Below are 19,057 nucleotides of genomic sequence, written 5' to 3' on the forward strand. Positions count from 1 at the left end.
AAACTCACAAACGAACTTTCGCAAGTCTCACTACCTTGACCCAGAGGCCTAATGAGACTTTGCATGATTTCTTTTCTCGATTCAATTCCATGAAGTCAGAAATCGACGACCTGGATCCTGCAGTGGCCAAAGCTGCGTTAATCGCCGACATTTTAGACGTGAACCTCAGTTTTTCTCTATGTAAGAAAGAGGCTGAAGACTTGAACGAACTGCTGGCTCGTTGTGAGATATTCATGAACGCCACAGAGATTATGCATGCTCGACAAGAAACGACTCAAGTCAGATCGGATAAGAAAAGGCCTGAGTAAGAAGAGCGGGAGGATTTTAAGGATGATAGGAAATGGCAGCGTTCGGAAAGGCGCTGACCCATTAGTCCCATAAAAGTATTCTATCGGTATACACCGCTCAATCAACATCGCTCCCAAATCCTGATGCAAATACGGAATGAGAAATTCATTAAATGGCCTACGAAAATGGGTAATCATCCCGGTCATCGCAACCTAGAAAAATTTTGCAGGTTCTACAATGGCAATGGGCATGACACCGATGAGTGCAGGAACCTCAAAAGCGAGATCGAAAGTCTCATCCAGAGAGGCTACCTCAATCGGTATGTGCGGATCAACAAACCCCCCCAAGCCAGCCAAGACTCGGAACATCCGATCAGAAAGATGATCGAGTAAAGTTAGAAGAGCGATATCTTAAAGACCGCCCGGTCGAGAACCGGCCGTTCACTACAGGAGAATCCAGCAGGACGATACCACGAGGTTCAGCTGGCGTCATCTCCACAATCAGTGGAGGACCAGCAGTGGGAGAAAGCTCCATGTCTTCCAACAAAGCTAAGGACATACTATTTGGAGAAGCCTATGACCGCATGGGTCTTAGCCACAATTGTTTGAAAGCTGTATCATATCCCTTACAGAGATTTTTGGGAGTTCCAGTCAAGGTTTCAGGCTCCATTGATCTCCCCCTAACATTCGGATCCGGAGACCTTCAATCCACTGTCATGTTAACTTTTTTGGTGGTTGACGTCTCATCTCCTTACAATGCCATCCTGGGTCGAATCGGTCTGAACGCCTTGCGTGCCATAATCTCCATGCCCCACCTCAAGATAAAATTCCCTACTCCAATGGGTATTGGAGAGTGTGTTGGTGACCAGTTGACTTCCAGAAAGTACTACGCAACTTCCCTTTGAGGAAAATCCAAGCTGAGCGAGACACTACCCATAGTTATCGAGGATTTGCGTGACGACACCAAGCCCGATAGGGTAGAGCCAGCCGATGAGCTAACTAAGATAAATCTCGTGGAGAATGACCATTCTTGGCAGCTCCAGATTGGGTCGCATCTTGAAGGGTCACAACGACAAGAAATATTCATTTTTCAAGGGAAAATTCGGACGTTTTCGCTTGGTGCGCATCTGACATGGCCGGTATCACTCGTAACATCATCGAGCATAAACTGAGTGTTGATCCAAAGCAAAAACCCATCAGACAAAAGGCCAGAAGCTTTGGCCTCGAAAGGCAAGAACGTATCAAGGAAGAAGTTCAAAAGCTTCAATCAGCTGGTTTCATAGAGGAAATAGCCTATCCCGAATAGCTAGCCAATGTGGTTATGGTTACAAAGGCTGGAGGTAAATGGAGGATCTGCATTGACTACACAGATCTGAATAAAGCTTATCCGAAGGATACCTATCCCCTTCCCCGCATTGACCAACTGATAGATTCTATAGCCAGACATGAAATGCCCAGTTTCATGGACGCATATTCTGGCTACAATCAGATCAAGACGCATAAGCCGGATATCTCCAAAACATCCTTTCGCACCAGCGACAACCAATTTTGTTATAAGCTAATGCCTTTTGGATTGAAGAATGCCCGTTCCCACTCACGACCCATGTAACAAGCTACACCAAGTAAGAAGTGTAGAACAATCAGTTCATAAGGACTACCATTGTATAACCATTCATCAACGGATGCCGCTTCCCATATCGGGTAAAAGTGCAATCCTATAGCTGCAGAAGTAGGAATAATGGCACCAGAGATAATATTGTTTCCGTAAAGTAGAGACCCAGAAACAGGTCCACGAATACCATCAATATCTACTGGAGGAGCAGCAATGAAGGCGATAATAAATACAAAAGTTGTGGTCAATAAGGTAGGAATCATCAAAACACCAAACCATCCAATGTAAAGATGGTTTTTAGTGCTGGTTATCCAGTTATAGAAGCGACCCCATAGGCTTTCTCTTTTGCGTCTCTCTAAAATTGCAGTCATGGTAAAATCTTGGTTTATTGCCACTTATCAGCGACTCGTCAACATGATCTTCAAAGACCTGATTGGTCAAAACATAGAGGTCTATGTGGATGATATGCTCGTTAAGAGTTTATGAGCCTACGACCACATAAAAGATCTTGGGGAAGCATTTCAAGTCCTCCAATAGTACAACATGAAGCTAAACCCAGCGAAGTGTGCCTTTGGAGTCACATCCGACAAGTTTCTTGGTTTCATGGTCTCTACACGAGGCATTGAAGCTAACCCAGCCAAAATCTCTGCCATCCAGAATATGGTCTCCCCCTGAATAGTCAAGGAAGTTCAGGAACTAACTGGGAGAGTCACCGCTTTAGGGCGATTCACATCCCGTTCTGTTGATAAATGTCAACCATTTTTCCGCACTCTCAAACATTCTAAGCAATTTCATTGGACTCCGGAATGCGAGGAAGTGTTCCTTCAACTCAAGGCTTATTTGTCTTCACCACCCATAGTGGCAAGACCCGAGCCCAGAGTTAAGTTGCAATTGTACTTGGCCATCTCAGCAGTGGCCGTCAGCGCAGTCCTAATTCGAGAAGAGCATAAGGTTCTGAGGCCAATCTACTATGTCAGTAGAATCCTACTTGACGCCGAGACCTGCTACATGCAAATTGAGAAAGAAACTTACGCGCTCGTTATGGCCGCAAGGAAATTACGACCATACTTTCAATCACATTCCATTGAGGTACAAACTTCTTTGCCTCTGAAGCGCATCCTCCAAAATCCTCACCTCTCTGGACGTCTCGTCAACTGGACCATGGAGCTCGGTGAATTTGATATTCAATTCCAACCAAGAACAGCTGTCAAGGCGCAGGCTCTTGCCAATTTCATGGTCGAATCTACGATTACCTCTTCTTCTTCTTCCTCCTCCGATTTCGTGGTCCAATCTCATAAAAACATGCCTCATCTTCTATCCTAAAACATGCTCGTTCTCCATCTAAGGGTAACCTAAGCTGGTACATGTCCGGGATGTTGTAAACTACTTTAATTCGCTCTAGATCGAACGCCTTCAGGGTTGATCTTTCTTTCAGGGCATCCACTTGGGGCGGTATGTCTGCTCTCGCTGCCATATCGGCCAAATCTTCATAATAATCTGGCCCCATATTTGCTTCCTCAGATTGTAAATCTACCTCCTCATTCCTTGATCGAGACTCACTCGTCGTCTCTTCCGAGGATTTTTTCGAGGATGTTGCCATCACTTCCATGGGTTGCTTACCGGACATATTTTTAGAATAAGAAATCAAGGATTCTACAAAGGAAAAACGAAGTCAAGTTGGACACTTACTGGGTACAAACTACGAATCCTCTCCCGATGATATCACTCTCTGAGCAACCAATCACTGCGCACCACTTTCTCTCCGAGCGTTCTCCTGAAGTCTGTGGATGGTGAATGAGACCCTCCAACCCATCCCTCTCATCTTTTATAGACTTTGAAGGCATTTAATGAACGATCACTCTTCCCCATGCATTCCCCATTAAACCACCCTACCGCCCCAACCGTGAATCATTTGAATTTGAATTTGAAATTAAAAATTTTGACAAATTCCAAAAATATCTGAACGATATGATCAACACGTCGATTTCGTTGTTAGAGTCATATTGCACCATTGCTTCCTATTCCCTCGGTACAGCTACGACTCCATAGCCGAGTGTTACCCGCCGGGCACACAAATGCTCGGCATATTTTTCTCGGCGATGCTACGGCCCCATAGCCGAGCGTTACTTGTCGCGCACATAAATGCTCGGCATAATTTTCTCGGCAATGCTACGGCCCCATAGCCGAGCATTATCTGTCGGGCACACACGTTGTACTCTTTTAACATTAAACAAGACGTCAAAGCCGAGCGTTGCCTGTTGGGCATCAAAATGCTCGGGATACTTTACCTTCAAAGCCAAGCATTGCCTGCCGGGCATCAAAATGCTCAGCATACTTTACCTTCAAAGTCGAGCGTGCTCGACATACTTTACCTTCAAAGCCGAGCGTTGCTCGTCGGGCATCAAAATGCTCGGCATACTTTACCTTCAAAGCCGAGCGTTGCCTACCGGGCATCAAAACGCTCGATATACTTTAACTTCAAAGCTGAGCATTGCCTGCCAGGCATCAAAACGCTCGGCATATTTTACCATCAAAGCCGAGCGTTGCCTGCCGGGCATTAAAACGCTCAGCATATTTTGCCATCAAAGCTGAGCATTATCTGCCAAGCATCAAAATGCTCGGTCTATTTCGGCACCAACGCATTTGGTATATCACCACATTTAGACCGAGCATTATCTGCCGAGCAAAGAACCACTTATCATGTTTCACTTGGCAATACTATAGCTCTGATATCCAGCGTTATATTTCGACCATACAAACACATTATAACTTTAATAGATCCATAAAACTCCATTATTTTATTTTTATTTTTATAAAATTATTTTTCCTCTTTCGCCACTTCTTATATTTTCTACTCTTCATACTCCCTTACCCTTATTCTAATAAGTCTAGGGAGTGGGGGGCATCTGATATGTATGAAAATATGCTCATACACGTGTCGACATACCCTTACAGTTCCACTAACAGTACACTGCTGTGTGGGCCACCCCTCATTAAATGAGCTAGCCACGTTGTATCTTCCAATCCCTTCTATTGACAGCTTGACACGACCAACTTTATCCAGAGTCGGCCATGACAGCTGACTATCTACCCAACCAAGCCTAAATCGACATGGACTATATCAGGTACAGTGACAGCAGAGGTAAATCTTATCTTTTACTGGCTTGTATGAACAGTTGCCTAGTTCTAACTTAATCTTCGGAGATATATTGGATTAACCCCCGTTCAATCCGAACATTCTCGTTTTCTCTTACAGATCATCCTGGTCGGCTCGGACAGAATATTAAGGCAACAGGTAGTGTAACTCTCATTATGTCTAGTATACATAAATGTTTTGCGAATAGTAGTTTTGCTTGCATGTATGATTCATTAGCTATACATAGACATGCCATGGTTGGCTCTGAACACACCCCCGTGACAGTTAACTTCCAGCCATCCGCTTGTTGAAGTTCTTCTTTCTTTAAATTTGAATCTAAATGGGAAGACCATCCTAAGTTAGGGAATGTCATTAAGAATGCTTGGAACTGGTTCAAACATGTTTAAACTTAGCAAGGAAATTAGAATGTGTAGGAATCACAATAGACAATGGAGTAATAATACTTTTTGCAACGCTCGTATAGAGATATGTAAGGTTAAGGATGATCTTGAAGCTATTCAATCATATCCCAATAGAGTTTCCATGAGGGCTCAAGAGGCATCCTTATGTGAAAAACTTGGAAATTTTATAAAGCAAGAGGAGGGTTATTGGGTCCAGAGATCTAGAATTAAATGGTTGAAAGTTGGGGATATGAAAACGCCCTTCTTTTTCCATACAACAATCTCTAGGAGAAACATTTCAATAGAATAACCAGATTAAAAGACACCTTTGGCTCCTGGCAATAAAACCCTGCCAATTAAATGATCACATTCCTTCTTACTTTAAATATTTATATTCTTCCTCTCATCCAAGCCATATTGGTTCATTCTTGCAACATATTTAGACCTGCATTTATGGTGACCAGAACAATAGACTCTATATTTTAGATTGGAACCTATAAGGCCTCTGGTCTTGATGGACTTCCTGTTAGGTTTTTTCAAAGCCCCTAGAGTGTTGTAGGCCTGATGTTATATAGGCAGTTCAACACTTCTTCTCTTCTAGATTTATGCTTAGAGAATTCAATTAAACTACCATTGTCTTAATTCCCAAGCAATCTAATCCCGAAGAGATAACCCATGTCAGACCAATTAGCATTTGTTCAGTTATCTATAAGATAATTACAAAATTTTTTGTTAATAGACTCAAACTTATCCTTAACTTCCTTTTTAGCCATTTTCAGAGTGCCTTTGTTCCTTCACGGGCTATTTTTTTGACAATATCTATATCGCCCAAGAAATTTGAACTCAAATGAGGCACTCCAAGAGAAAGGATGGTTTCGTGGCTTTAAAACTTGATCTTAGTAAAGCCTTTGACAAAATAGAATGGCTTTTCCTTGAGAGCCCTCTCATTTGTCTAGGTTTTGATAGTAAATGGGTTCATTGGATAATGCAGTGCATCACTACAGTGGATTTCCAGGTTAAACTTAACGGGGACGTCATTGGTAATTTCCTTCTGAATAGGGGCTTAAGATAGGACTGTCCCTTAAGTCCTTATCTTTTCATATTATGCCAAGAAGCAATTCTTCAAGCTGAGACATGTAATACCATTTCAGGGATTAAAACTAGCCATGTAGGTCCATGTATTTTTCATTTATTTTTGCTGATGATTGCTTCTTCTTTTCTAGAGCTAAGGGTGAGGAGTTTACAAATATTTCAAACATTCTTAGGGATTAATGTATGGCTTGTAGCCAAGAAATCAATTTTGGGAAATCTAACATTAGTTTTAGCTTCAAAACGTGTACTAGTTCTAGGAAATTTGTGGTTTCTTTGGTGTTTTGGAGGTCCTAAATCATGGTAAATATCTTGGGATCCTTATTTTTGATGGTTTCAACAAATCCATTTTTTCAGATGTTGTAACCGATGTGTAGTCTAAATTGGTTGGTTGGAAGAGCTCCCTGTTGTCTATAGCTGGGAAAGAAATCCTTAAAAAAGGTTGTTGCTACTAGCCTTCCCACTTATGTAATGTCAATGTTGCTTCTCCCAGTGTTCATTTGCTCTGATTTGAGTAAAGTAGCAAACTGATCCTTTTGGAAAGATTGTTCAGATAAGGGGATAGTTTTTGGACCAAATGAAAAAGGTTTGTGCCAAAGCAAAAGGGCATGAGGTTAGGTTTTGTGATTTTAAATGCTCTAACATGCCTCTTTTAGCCAATCATTGCTGAAAGATCTTAATAATCCTAATGCTTTATGGGTTAGGGTCCTAAAGGATAAATATTTTTCTTCTTCTAATTTCCATGAGATTACAAAGAAAAGTTACTGCTCTTGGGGGCTGGAATAGTATCTTGAAGGGCAGAGATTTCTTATCACAAGGCCTTAGTTAAAAAATGGGAAATGGAAACAATATTGAGGTGTATAATGACTCTTGGATTCCAAACATCCACAATGGTCGTATCTTGAGTAATCAATCTATTAGAAAATTTCTAAAGGTTTCTAATTTAATGATGGCTAATTAGTGTCAATGGAATGAAAACCTAATCTTGAATTCTTTCTTTGTTATTGAGGTTATGACAATGATGAGAATTCCCCCAAGTATTAATCTTCATGAAGACTCTTAGCTTTGGATTCCATCTAAAAATAGGATTTTTTTTTGTTAAATCAGCTAATCAATTTTTAGGTAATCTCGCTATCAAGAGCCATTGTGGATAATTGTACTTCTTCCCAGAAGACGAATTCTCTAAATATTTCTGGTTAGCAATAGAAGTTTCTTTTTCTCATAAAAAAACCAAAGCATAGCGCATTAGTTACAGTGTTTCAACTTAAAAAAAAACAAAAGAGACAAACCCTTGTTTTCAGATAGTCAAACTGATTTTCAAAAAAGGAAGAAGACAAACCCTGTTTGAGATGCGCAACTAGGTTTTGGATGGAGAGAGGTTGAAGAAAGGGGTTTTTTTGGATGGATTCAATCAGGATCAGGGTCAGGATCAATTAGGGTCAGCCTAGCCCGGCCCGACCTAATCAGGGCTAATCAGGGTGGGCCTGGACTGGGCTAAGCCCAATAGGGTTGGGCCTGGGTTGAGGTTTATAGATTTTGAGTCAGGGACGGGCCTGGGCTTAACTAAGGGGATTCAGAGTTGGGTTGGGATCTTAAAATACCCGGTCCAACCCGGCCCTCTTAAACCCCTAGTTGTAACCATAGTGATATGAGCAGTTCTAACCTTCTTTTGTCTATTTCTTTATCTTTTTTCTGTTTTTTTAGAAAAACTTCTTTTAAGTCAAAGGTAGAAATCGAATTTCAAAATAAATTGAAAATGACTTATTGTCGTGTCAATACCAAGAGCTAGCTCTCATTGTTTTGCGCATATTTCAAACATATGTTAAATGACAATATTTTACTCTCATTAAAAAAAAATATTATATTAAAAAAGTAAAAAAGTATGCTTAGGACTTCTGTTTGACCAACTTTAAATACAATAAAATTGGTCCTTATTTAAATTAGATTGCTCTATTTTAAATAAAAATGTTTAGGTAGACATACTCACAATCTATTTTGCTTTTTTCCCCCCTGTACAACACATCGTTCCTTTGGCCTTTACTATGACAGATATGTTCTATTTTAAAATGAAAAAGGGGCTTTGAGTTTACTAGATGTGTTTTAACTAAAAACACCAGGTTGGGTTAGGTTAATTGAGGATAAGAGGATGAATGACACGGATAATAAGGTTAGGCCCATGTCTGTTCCATGCTCTTTAAAAAAGTCAGGACATGCATACAGCCATGTGATTCTGAACACCTTACCAGCGGATCATGATGATCTTGTACGGCGCCCTGCCAGTAGCGGTTTGTGCGGCCCAGATAGAGCGTCGTGTTCAATGTCCGCCTTATCTCTGCCCGAACATCTTGCCTGATCAGGGGTAAGGCGGATATTGCACGTGGCACTCTATCTGGACCGCACAGGCTGTTACGAGCAGGCGCTGTAGAAGATCTGTATTACCTTACCTACGCTCTCTCTCTCTCTATCTAGTTTTGCTGTTTAGGGGGTGGTGTTAGGGGAAGCGAAGCAGTAAGCACATTGGAAAACAATTAATTTGAGCAGTCAAACTTGTTTGGATGGATTGTGGTAGAATGAATGGCTGAGAGATGAGCAAACTTGGCCATGGGAATGTTTTTCTTTTCTCTTAAACACTTAAATATTATTTTGAACTCCACGACTTTCAATCTAGAATTAAATGTATTAAAATAAAGTAGAGGAATCTTGTATGTGTAGCACACCATCCATCTATAGAGGCCAGAAATATAGAAAAATGAGCGCTCACACTACATAGAGAACCTCATGTAAGTCTTCTCTAGGTTTTTTTAAATTAATGATTTTTTTTTCCAAAAAATAAATAAATAAAACTTCTTTGAATGGTTGTAAATAAGGACCCATGAAAAGGAGAAGTGACTACACAAAGAACCTCATGGAAGTTTTTTCTATATTTTTTAATGAAATAAATTTTCTTTTATTTAAAAAAAAAATGTTTGGATGGTCGTAAATAAGGATCCAGAATTTAGAGAGAGAGAGAGGAATTATACTTGATATATATTTTATTGGGACAATTTTTTAGATCTACTAGATAAGAATGGAAATTACAAAATAAGTTGGTTCTATTACTTTGCATTTTGAAAAGATTTACTTAATCCCTAAAGTTGGTTAGTACCACTGCCACGGAAGAATAAAATAAAAACAAAATTTCAAAATTACTTTTAAGGTTAAATATGGTTAAGACAATTTTGGAAGTTTTTTTTTGTTAATTTTATTCTTATGTGGCATGAGTACTAATGAACTTTGGTGATTAAGGAAATCATTTTAAAATAAAAAGTTGTGGATGTAAAATAAATTTGATACCTACTTATTCCGTACTTTTCGTTCTTATCTGGTGGATCATGTATTTGAATTTTGAAGAGAGATCTAAGATCAATGACACTGATAGAAAGCTGCCTTATAAATGTTCTTGGGGTTTGACCAAAAAAGCTTATGCTTAATTTTTATCTTTCACTTGGGGGTTTGAAATTCTTTATTTTGCAACAAACATGATTCTGTAATAACAAATCCAAATTCCAATGAATTCTTTTGGCATCCTAAACCAGTATGTAATTAAGTTAAAAAGAGTTTCTACTTAGATAACTCTTCTTCAAGTCCAATCATAAAAAAACAAACAGAATAAAGATTAAAAGAAACTAGCTTTAATCAGATTTAATCTATAGAAAAATAAACAGAATAATGGACTGCATTATTTTGGCAGTTTTGGAAAACAAGAAATAGGTTGGTCATTAATTTTGTGGATCCGGACTTATTTATTACCATTTCTGTCTTTTATTTATCGGGAAATAGTTTTCTGTCCGGACATTTGTCTGTCTCTCTCAAAACAAGGGGACATAAATGTCTTTTCATATGGGAAGGAGAGAGATAGACTCATTGGAGTGATGATGTAAGCCACAGACATGGTTAGTTTTCCCCAATTTTTCTTTTAAAAGAGAGACAAGAAGATAACCCAAAAGAGAAAAAAAAAAAAATGGACACTTAAATCTGAACCAATAAAAAATCTGATTCTGGTCCATTCATTTATTAGTTTATGGTTTATGCAATGGTCCAAATGGTTAGACCATCTGTTAAATACAGTTAAATTAGTTTTACGAAGGTTTTTTGTTTGGTCTTACCTAATCGAGAGAATGGTCCATGAATGCCTCCTCTAAACAAAATAGAGGAATTTTTTTTTTGGGGAAGAAGTTTTCTGTCTGGGAGTGTGGCCTATGCCAACACTCCCATTAGTCTATCTCTGTCCTCAAAACAAGGGGGTAGAGGTGTCTTTTCATATGGATAGGAGAGAGATAGACTCATGGGAGTGTTGGCGTAGGTTGCACTCCTAGACACAGTTCTTTTTCCCCTTTTTGGTTTTTTTCACCCTTAACAGCCATTCTAAGCCACAGCAAGCAGCTTTATAGACTCAATCCTGAACCGGTTCAAATAAGGTTTGTCCTAGACCAATTCAAACTAGACCAGATCAGAGAATTTACCCCAGGCTTAAACCTCAGATTAAACTAATATGAATTTTGAACCTTGAGATCACTATTCTACCTGATTTGGGTTGGAGCAATCGGACATTAACCAGAGCTATAAGACTGTAACCCAAACCGTTTGAACCGGTTTGACCCATATATATTTAATCTTTGCTATTCATGGGGATCATTTGAATCATAAGACTGGTTAACCAAGTAATGCTATTATTACACATGATATGATACAAGTAAATGTACCACAGCATGTCATGACCCATATAATCTGCTGGGTCCCACCAAGAAATGTGAAAGGGCAGACCATACGAATTGAGACGAGAAAAGTAATAATACAAATACATTTAATTATATACATCTACCTAAGTGGACAAGAGCTTCTCGATGAACATTTCGACTCCTACCCCTCACCTTTCTTGACATACAGTAGTACCAGTAGATAAGTATAATAAATGTGGCCTTTGTTGCGTGTGAAAACCTCCATCGCCCGGTTCGTCCATGGATGAGCCTGCAAAAAATCGAGTGAGCGCAAGAGAGCCGGTGTGGCTCCGGCCTAGGAATCTCCGACGCTCAAGTCAGGTCTCTAGTGCAACAGCGTAACAGCTTAGTCAGAAAGTCAGATGAGCGTTTGAGCTCCATACTTGAGTATTTATAGAGTGAGGTGAGGCGGTTGGGAGAGTCCTAGTATGGTAGGAGTTCTTCTCTTGGAAGGCTCTCTCGCGTAGAGCGAAGTGGAGAGTTATATTTGGGGTCGGACTCTTATTAAGGTAAGAGTCCTAATGGGAGTGTGATTCGGTATCGTGATAGGATTGTGGCTCGATCCTTAACCCGCGATTATTGGATTGTGCTGACGTGGCTCCGCGATTCCCGGCGAGCCGTTACAAAGGCTTTTGTAGAGGGCTAGGCCTCAGTGGTCAGCCTCAGTGCTCAACCTCAGAGTTCGGTCTCGGTCTCGGTTGACTGGCGTGAGGTCAGCTCAGGGTCGATGGCTGATTTGGGAGTGCTTTGTGGGTTGAGCCGTGGTGCTCAGCTCGGCCATGTGATCTCTCGGGGACCGGGTCGGCCCGACTTCCCTCGGTTCAGGTCAGTCCTTGGTTTGACCTCGGCTCGGCCAGATGGTAGCATCTAATTGGTGGGGTGATTCTATGCCTTATCACAGGCCCCCCACTCATCAGGGGTCAGCTCGGCCTTGATGAGTAAGAACTTTTTCCGCTTGGCTATCCCCCATGTTGACTGAGCCGAGCTCGTTTTGGCGGCGATTTAACGTTGTACGGTCTGATAGTTGGGGTGTCAGTGCCACGTCAGCCGGAGTCATTATGGCAGGCTTGGGACCCCGAATCGTCTTTTGATATGGGTTGTTAGATTTTATTGAGTTCTTCTCGGGCGTTGGATCTTCTCTGCTCAGTGGCTATAAGTAGGTGACCCTTCATTCATTCTTCCCTGTTTTAAGTTTTTGACTGCTCAACTAACTCGGATTCTTCAGCTCATTCAGTGCTCGACGTTCTTGGCTTTCTGGTTCGTGCTCAGCTCGTCTCCGAAGCTTCTTCAACCAGTAAGTCCCCTCTACCCATTATGTCAGTTGGTAGTAGTCACGCGGGCGAGGTGTTCGCTGGGGCGGCTAAGGGTGCGAGTCCGAGCCGAGAGCTCCCTGCTCGCTCCCCCACAATAGACCTATTGGGCTCAACCTTGGACGAGCCCGCCGCAATAGAGCCACTTCAGGCCGACGTCGCCAAGCTTCCCCTGCCTATGGAGTCCTGCCTTGAGGCCCAGCCAATTCCTGAAGACCGAGCCGAGGGCTCGGGATCATCTTCGATAGATGACGAGGAGTCGGGTGAGGAAGGTTCTTCCGGAGATGGGATCGGCTTGGTCAGCTCGTCCGCTGAAGTTCCCGAGCTTGAAGAAGGAAGTGTCAGCACCGTCCAGAGCACAGTTACTGATGCCGACCTCCAACACCTCAGGGCGACTTACGCCATCCCCAAGGACGTCAAGCTCCGAGCTCCTAACCCTGGGGAGATGGCCTACTTCATTCGGCCTGGTGAGGTGACCTTGTATGAGATGCCCTTCAGGTATGCCTTTAGGCTTCCCGTGCTTGACCTGGTGGATCAGATCTTGGACCATTTCCACCTGTCTCCAGGTCAGCTGGTGCCGAACTCATGGCTGTCCGTGTACGGCTTCCACGTCCTTTTTGGTGAGATGGGCCGAGCTGCGAGTGTGGCTCTTTTTTCTCGGCTCTTTTTCCTGAAGAAGTCATCGGAGAAGGGGTGGTATTACTTCACCCGCTGTACTGGGAAGAATACGGTGCTGAGCCGCCACAAAGTTTCTAGTCAGAACGCCGTCCTCAAATAAAAACTAGAAACCTCGATTCTTTTTTTGCTTCCATCTCGAAGTACCCCTTCCGGGCCGAGTGGAAGGTGATCCATTTGGGTTACGTCAATAGGACCTTACCCCTGACCAAGAACGAGCTGACCTCGCTCCACCTGATCCACCAGTATTAGCCTTTCAATGTCCTCCAGCTCCTGAACGAGGGGTTCCTTCAAAGGTGGCATATGACCCCTGGTAGAAGTCCGAGCTGAGCTGTCTTCAGTCTGTTGTGGTCGGCTGGGGCATCCGAGCCAACCTATTTACTTGGTCTTTTCTTTCTTTTGACATATTTCTAACATGCTGTTTCTCTTGCAGTGGTCGGTCACATCCCCCCAATGGACACGGCTCGGCTCAAGGCCGAGACCATCGCGGAGAGGAGGAGAAAAAATGCCAAGAAGAAGTCTCGAGGCGAGTCTTCCAAGACGTTGAAGGGCAAGGCTATGCTGCCAAGCCCAACTAACACGGTGGTCTGCCTCGAGGCCGAGAAGAGCAGAGCCCCGCTGAGCCCCTCCCGAAGAGGGAAGGGTCGAAAGGATGAGCTGAGCCCGCCGAGGGACATCAAACGCCAGAAGCTCTCTGTCAATCTGACTGGTGGTGGTCCTCCGCCCGTGGCCTCGCCGACCGACGTCTCCCGGTACGTCCTAGGGAGGGCCTCGGCCAATAATGTCCCGCTGAGGCCGAACTGGCACCTCTTCCCAGGGGACTCGACCCTGACGTCGGCCGCGCATGCAAAGGAATGGCTCGATGCAAGTCGGCTTCCTCGGGACAGGGAAATGCTCAAGAAGTTGACCAACCCCGAGCTCCTCTCCTCCCTGTTCCAAGACTTTAATATGGTAAGCTTTCTGTTCGGCTTTTATTGAGTGGTCCGATCTGTTGTGCTCGGCCTTGCTAATGTTCGGTTGTCTTTTTCAGGGGTTTTCCAAGGCCATAGAGACTCTCCTCCAATTTGAATGGCTTTTGACTGCGAACTCCTCTCTTGAGGCTCAGGTCAAGTTGGGCAACAAGGAAGCTCTCGAGGCCGTCCTGAGGCATCGGGAGACCGCCGCAAAGCTCAACGAAACTGAGGCCGAGGTCAAGAGATTGGAGGAGGCGGCGGTGACGAAGCGGGGGGAAGAGGTCGAGGCCTTAAGGCTCAACTTGACCAAGCCAAGAAGAAGGCCAAGGACGACCTGGCACGGGCCCGAGCCGGGGCTATTACCAAGTACCTCATGTCAGAGGAATACGTCGAGGTGTGCCATGAAATGAGGAAGCAGCCGTATGGCGAGGGTTATGAGGCTGGTTGAGCCGACCTTTTGAAGGAGATAAAGGCCGCCTACCCCACCCTCAATCTTTCCCAATTTGACGATGAAGCGACCATCGTGGTCGAGGAGTTGGGAGACGATGCTGGGGTGGAGGTCGACTAGGCCGGCCTGGCAGTGACCGTTCCCCAGGACTAGGTCGTCGAGGATGCCTCCGTCATGGAGGTCACCGTCGAGGACCCTACTGCCGAGGACCCCCTCCACACCGCCGAGCTCCAGGCTCCCTTTTCTTCTTTTGATGTACACATCCCCCTGCGCAGGGTTTTGGATAACTTTTTTTTTTCTTTTTTTTGTATGTACTGGGCCGAGCTGCCCACTTTTTGTAACCATGCCGGGCTGTCGGCCTTTAATGAATAGAAAACATTCTTTTTACAAATTGTCTAAGTGTTTGAGCTCGGCACTCATTTGCCTTTCTTTCCTTGCATACGTTGTTCTTGATTGTCTGTGTGCCGTGGCCGATCTGCCTACCCGGCCTCTTAGTCGAGTTCCAGGACTTGGTTATTTTTTAGCTACGCTGTGCTGGGTCGGTCAGGTGGGCTTGACCGCTTGGTCATGAAACGTCTGCGATGGGCCAAGGTCATGTTGTCGTCCGTCTTTATTAACTTATCATTTTCACCGGTCAGCTTGGGCCAGCTACCACTTGATTGGTTGTGCGGCCGAGTTGACTCTATGGCCGAGCACAATGCCTTGGATATTTTTGCTTACTTTTTGGCTTTCGTTTGGCTCGCCTGTGGCGAGAATTTGTGCTTGCTGGTCTAGTCGCCGAACTATGAGGGTCGGTCTTTGAGGTCGGCCAGGTCTATGAGGACCGGTCTCACGACTTGGTTGCCCGACCTATGAGGGTGGGTCCTTGACGTCGGTCAGGTCTATGAGGATCGATTTTATGACTTGGTTGCCGACCTATGAGGGTCGGTCTTTGACATTGGCTAGGTCTATGAGGACTGGTCTTATAACTTGGTTGCCGAGCTATGAGGGTCGGTCCTTGACATTGGCCAGGTCTATGAGAACCGGTCTTACGACTTGGTTGCCGACCTATGAGGGTCGGTCTTTGAGGTCGGCCAGGTCTATGAGGACCGGTCTTACGACTTGGTTGCCGACCTATGAGGGTCGGTCTTTGACGTCGGCCAGGTCTATGAGGACCGATCTTATGACTTGGTTGCCAACCTATAAGGGTCGGTCTTTGACGTCGGCCAGGTCTATGAGGACTGGTCTTATGACTCGACATGCTTGGAGTTTGAAAGTACGCTAAGTAGTGAAGAAAGACTTTGTTTTATTGAATGGTGAACGTCGAGGCCGAAGCCGAGTACAAAATATGCTCGTCATAGACCGTGCCAAGCAGGATATCTAAGAAGACTACTGAAAAAATTTCTTCAAATTTTTTGAGTTCCACGGCCTCGGTACCTTCTTGCACCCCGGAGTCAGCAAGCGATACATTCCTGGGCGAATTTGCTTGGAGACTATGTACGGGCCTTCCCAATTTGGTGCCAACTTTCCTTGCTGCCTTGGCTGGGACGCGCTGAGCTTTCTGAGGACGAGGTCTCCTTGGCAAAAATGTCGCTCCTTCACCCTCGAGTCATGGTACTTTGTCGTCTTCTGTTTGTAAGCTGCATTTCGAAGCAAGGCGTTCTCTCGGACTTCGTCGAGAAAGTCGAGGTTGGCTCTAAGCCCATCCTCGTAGGTCTTTTCATCGAAATTGAGCACGTGGTATGATGACGCTTTGACCTTTAGCCAAAAAGGACTCTCCCAGATCGGTGTTCTCATGGTTGTCTGATTTGCCTGTAGGACGTTCGGCAGCTCTTCCACCCATCTACCTTTGGCTTCATCCAATCTTCTTTTGATGCCCGCAAGTAGTGTTCGGTTCGACACCTCTACTTGTCCATTGACTTGTGGATGAGCTACTGAGACAGGTCTAAAGTCAATATAGAAGTGCTTGTAGAACTCTCAGAAGGCCGGGTTATTGAATTACGCGCCATTGTCCGTGATGAGCACTTTTGGTAGTCCGAACCGGTAGATGACCTTATCCCGAAAGAACTTCTCCATGCTCTTCTCGGTGATGGTTGCCAGGGGCTTAGCCTCAACCCACTTGGTGAAGTAGTCGATCGCCACGACCACATACTTTCGGTTCATCGATGCCGGGGTGAAATCTCTGAGAATGTCCATCCCCCACATAGCAAAAGGTATCGGGCTCAGCATAGAGGTCAGCTTTGTTGCAGGTCGGTTCGGCACTGGTGCAAAGAGCTGACACTTCTCGCACGTCTTCACATACTTCATGGCCTCTTCTTGCATTCTCGGCCAATAGAACCCTTGTCGAAGTATCTTATATGCTAGGGCTCGGCCACCCATGTGGCTCCCGCATATTCCTTCGTGCACCTCGGCCAGGGCGTACTCGGCTCCCTTCGGTCCGAGGCATCGGAGAAGGGGCGTTGAGATGGCTTTCTTATAGAGCACTCCGTCGATTATGGTGTACTTGGCAACTCGGATTTTGACTTTTCTTGCTTCTTCCCGACTCTCCAGTAGCTGGTCATTCTCCAAGTAGTTCACAATGGGGTCCATCCAGGTCTGCCCGTCCTCCTCGATGTGTTTGACGCTTTCTTCTTGCAAGGAAGGCTTCTCCAGAATCTCAATGTATATTGATCGGCTCAGATTTGGGAGGTTAGCCTCGGCCAACCTAGATAGGGCATCGGCCACGATGTTCTCTTTCCTCGGTACTCGAGTCATTTCAAAGTGCTTGAGCTCGGAAATCATCTCCCGTGCTTAGCTCAAGTAGGCTATCATTCTTTCATCTTTTACTTCATAGTCTCTGTTGACCTGGTTAACCACAAGTTGCGAGTCTCCTCGCACCCTCAATTGCTTGACGCTTACAGCCTTGCTCACTCGGAGCCCGGCTAGGAGGGCTTCATACTCGGCCTCATTGTTCGAGGCTAGAAACTTGAATCTTAGGGCGTATTATATGCGAAAGCCCTCGGGGTTGACTAAGATCAGCCCAGCCCCGCTCCCTCCGGGGTTGCTCGAGCCGTCAACGTTGATGGTCTAGGTCAGGTCGGTCTTAGGTCCCGCATTGGCTTCTTCCGCTATCTTCTCTTCCTTGACCTCGAGGTCAGGCATTGTGCACTCGGCGACGAAGTCGGCAAGTGCTTGGACCTTTATCGTGGTCCTCAGGCGATAGCTTATATTGTACTCACTCAGCTCAACCGCCCAGGTGATCAGCTGACCTGACATGTCGAGCTTGTGCAATATTTTCTTGAGAAGCTGGTCGGTCAACACCGCGATCAGATGAGCTTGAGAGTATGGCCTTAGCTTTCTCGTGGTTGTGACAAGAGCGAATGCTACCTTCTCAAACTTAGAGTATCTCGTCTCGGCGTCGACAAGAACATGGTTGATGTAGTATATGGGCTTCTGAGCTCGGCCTTCTTCCCTAACCAACATCGTGCTGATCGCCATCGGGGTAGCGGCTAAGTAAACTTGAAGCTATTCTTTTGGCTCGGGTCGGATGAGAAGAGGCGGGTTCTCTAAGTATTTCTTCAGATCTTCAGAAGCTTGTTGACATTCGTCCGACCAAATGAAGTCCTTTGGGTTTTGGATGTTCTTGAGGGCCTTGAAGAATGGCAGGCACTTGTCGCCCGACCTCGACATAAATCATGCCAACGCCGCCACTCGCCCGTTTAGCCTTTGTACTTCTCGGATCATCCTTGGAGGGCTCATCTCTTGGATGGTCTTGATTTTTGCTGGATTGGCCTCGATGCCTCTGACGAAGACCATGAAGCCGAGGAACTTTCCCGAGGTCATGCCAAATGCACACTTGGCGGGGTTCAGTTTCATTTGGTTCTTCCTTAGCACGTCGAAGGCTTCTTCCAGGTCCGCCAAGTGGTGCTCAACCTTCAAGCTCTTCACTAACATGTCGTCCACGTAGACTTCCATGTTTCTTTCGATCTGCCTGCGGAATATATAGTTCACCAGCCATTGATATGTTGCTCTGGCGTTCTTCAACCCGAACGGCATGACCTTATAACAAAAATTTTCTTGGTCAGTTCGGAATGCCGTGTATGACTCATCCTCCTCATGCATCATGATTTGGTTGTAGCCGGAGTACGCATCCATGAAGCTCAGCATTTCGTGCCCCGCCGTGGCGTCAATCAAGAGATCAATCCGAGGTAGCGGGTACTCGTCCTTTGGGCAGGCCTTGTTAAGGTCGGTGTAGTCGACACACATCCTCCATTTCCCGTTCGGCTTGGGAACCATAACGACGTTCGCTAGCCAAGTCGGGAATTTTTCTTCTCGGATGAACCCTGATCGGCGTAGCTTCTCTACTTCTTCCTTGATGGTGGCTTGGCGATCAAGGGCATAGTTCCTTCTCTTCTGTTGAATTGGCTTTCG

General features: G+C 44.8%; 1 long non-coding RNA gene across 1 annotated transcript; it reads right to left on the bottom strand.

Annotated features, from left to right (window-relative positions):
* Nucleotides 1-1,874: 1,874 nt before the first annotated feature.
* LOC122645516 lies at nucleotides 1,875-17,200 on the bottom strand. The gene is made up of 3 exons (XR_006330468.1): nucleotides 17,191-17,200; nucleotides 16,173-16,184; nucleotides 1,875-2,098 (listed from the first exon to the last, which is right to left on the bottom strand). It is a non-coding gene; the product is annotated as an uncharacterized LOC122645516 (long non-coding RNA).
* Nucleotides 17,201-19,057: the final 1,857 nt, after the last annotated feature.

The sequence above is a fragment of the Telopea speciosissima genome, chromosome 11, assembly GCF_018873765.1.
Source record: "Telopea speciosissima isolate NSW1024214 ecotype Mountain lineage chromosome 11, Tspe_v1, whole genome shotgun sequence".
Taxonomy (NCBI): domain Eukaryota; kingdom Viridiplantae; phylum Streptophyta; class Magnoliopsida; order Proteales; family Proteaceae; genus Telopea; species Telopea speciosissima.